Source organism: Lytechinus pictus, unplaced genomic scaffold, assembly GCF_037042905.1.
Source record: "Lytechinus pictus isolate F3 Inbred unplaced genomic scaffold, Lp3.0 scaffold_19, whole genome shotgun sequence".
Classification (NCBI taxonomy): Eukaryota; Metazoa; Echinodermata; class Echinoidea; order Temnopleuroida; family Toxopneustidae; genus Lytechinus; species Lytechinus pictus.
In genome coordinates, this window is record NW_026974140.1 from 2,655,001 (window position 1) to 2,657,825 (window position 2,825).

A 2,825-nucleotide genomic window follows, 5' to 3' on the forward strand; every position below is an offset into this window, starting at 1 on the left:
ATTTCTGAGAGATATATTTAAAAAGTTGTTTCCCGTTGACGGATACGCTTCATAATGGGATCTAAGCGGTTAAAAATGTGGATGATAACAACAGAACTGACATTGAAATCAAATTCTTTCACTTACATATATGTTTTTCCTTATAGAAAATAAAATATTATTGTTTGATGTCCAGTGTCCACTCAAAAGAAAAACAGGTGTTTATTTAGAGAGTGACAAAGAATTACCACTTTTTTCAAATTATCTTTCAACTATTTAACGAAAATCACATGTTAATCTCTCAATGAAAAGGGGTAGCTTATTTATAGTGAGTATACCAACTCGTCACTTTGGATTTTAAATGCCGCTTTTCCCTGTTCTTCAGATGTCTCTCAAATAAAAGAGAAAGAAATAGTTTCCAAATTCCTATTATCAACATCTTTCGCAGTTCAAGATATTATCTTAAAGGACAAGTCCATCCCAACCACAAGTTGATTAGAATAAAAAGAGAAAAATCCAACAAGCATAAAACTGAAAATTTCATCAAAATCGGATGTAAAATAAGAAAGTTATGACATTTTAAAGTTTCGCTTAATTTCACAAAACAATTATATGCACATCCTGGCTGGTATGCGAATGAGGAGACTATGACATCATCCACTCACTTTTTCTTCTGTATTTTATTATATGAAATATGAAATATTCTCATTTTCTCCTCATTGTCATACAATGATTAATTCTTCCTTGAACGTGTGGAATTAGCATTGTTTAATACTATATGGTTCAGTCAAGTTGGTCTTATTTTCAAATCTATAAAAATTGAAATATTGTATAATTCAAACAATAAAAAACAAAAGAAATAGTGAGTGATGGATATCATCGACTGACTCACCTAGTTGTGCATATCACTGTTTTGTGAAAAATAAGCAAAACTTTAAAATGCAATAACTTTCTTATTTTACATCCTATTTTGATGAAATTTTCAGTGGACTTGACCTTTAATGCCATGTGCACGCAACATAAATTCAAAGTCTGATTTAATGCTACGAGTAGTTTATGGTTAATGAATTTACTAGTTAATGAATTTACTGACCTATCTAATATTAATAAAAACTCACTTCTAAAAAGCACATTCATTGTCTTTGAAATCACATCCGTCATGACAATGTTTTCAGTTTAGTGTAGTAGGTTTCACAGTACCCCATGTATCTTTCTTGGGCAAGTGTTGGTCCTGAAAGGGACCACCCAACACTTGCCCAAGAAAGATACATGGTGTACCGTGAATACTACACTATATTTCTTCGCCATGAAAACCTTCAGAAGTTAGGTTTTCAATGTGTACTAGAATTGATTTCCTTGAGATTCTTTGAAAATGGCTTGTGAATTGTTTTACGTCACATTAAGGTTGTTATTTCAAATTAGCCTATATTTCCATACTTTGTTTTAGTCTCGCCCCCAGTTTATGATCTTTCTCCAAAAATAAAGAATAAGGGTGAAGGGGTGCTTGATAATTCGAGGCATTTATGAATAATTTATGTACTTACTTTCAAAACTTATCAAAATTCCTGAATTCAAAATAGCACCTTGAGATTTTAAACTCCATCAAAACATAATCATGATATTATTTATTTTCCTGTTTGTAATATTCTGTTCAATTCCTTTTCATCGAGATTCAAAGAATATCGATTGTATTCCATTTTACATTTTCTTGCTATAATTGTCGGTTCTTCTTCGCCTATATACGTTCATTTTTATAGTTTTTAAAGCATATAAAGTATTGTATCTTCATTTGTCATTAACCTCGGTCTTTTGTATATTTTCAGTCATCGATCCTCTGATAAATTAACAAATTATACAGTATAGGAAGAAAAAAAAGAAAAATAAATATTTCATAATAATATATCTTCCTTGCAAAATCTGCACATCAAGCCCCCCCTAAAGAAAATGACTTCAAATCTATTTCATCCACAGTGTGCGAACATTGCTTTTTGTTGACCCCCTCTTTTCCATAATACTAATAATACTCTATTTCATTTCTTTTCAAGTCCGTATTATAATGACCGATTATGTTATGGTAATAATATTCATCAGTTATTTTGTCTTTGATTTATATCAATTTGTATTGTTTGAATTTATGGAAAGAAAGAAAAGGTACTGGATTTTGAATCTGCATATACCACTGAACTAAATTATATATTCTGCTGAATCAATAGGCTATTCCTTTTACTAAAAGTTTGACCTTTGTATTATGTACTGAATTGCGAATCAAACAAGATCACTTTTTGTAGGAGATTGTCCGGTCACTGACTAAATGAAGCTATCACACCTCTCCTCTTGTGTTTATGTAAATGGGTGGTTGACAAAATTAAATTAAATTTTCCCCGGTTTAGTTCTCAGAAAGAAGCGGAGATAAAGATGTCACTCAATCGACTGATAAGGAAGTAGGAAATGCCTTGAAAATCGTTTAGAATGTGAAGGTACTCTAACATCCTCTTAGATTTTCGTAACTATCATTAATTTGAAACTATTTGATTGTTTTATATAATTATGATGACCAATTTTCTTTATAGTGTGTCAATTGAATCTTGTAAATATATCTTTGAAGTATAATAAAATTGTTTTGTTCATTATATATTTTTCTGTGTAACAATGTGTTTTAACATTAAAGTCGCAAAATAATCATTAGCCCACTTTTTGTAACATGCTAAGAAATAATGATTGCTTCTCTGCATTGCAAGGCCGTACGCAATATTTTTTCATGGGGGGGGGGGAGGACGCGTAAATGATTTTGAAGAAACTCGGATACGAGTGAGCGAAGCGACCTAGCTTGCCATCGGGGGGCTTTT

The 2,825-nt window shown here is 31.3% G+C and overlaps 1 protein-coding gene across 1 annotated transcript in view; it reads left to right on the forward strand.

Moving 5' to 3' along the window:
• LOC129260039 (cholecystokinin receptor type A-like) overlaps positions 1-2,611 on the forward strand; it is an 8,892-nt gene extending 6,281 nt beyond the window's left edge. Inside the window, exon 1 of the mRNA XM_064114434.1 lies at positions 1-2,611. This exon is cut by the window's left edge and continues 6,281 nt beyond it. The gene's annotated coding sequence lies outside the window, so the exon portion shown is untranslated.
• Positions 2,612-2,825: the final 214 nt, after the last annotated feature.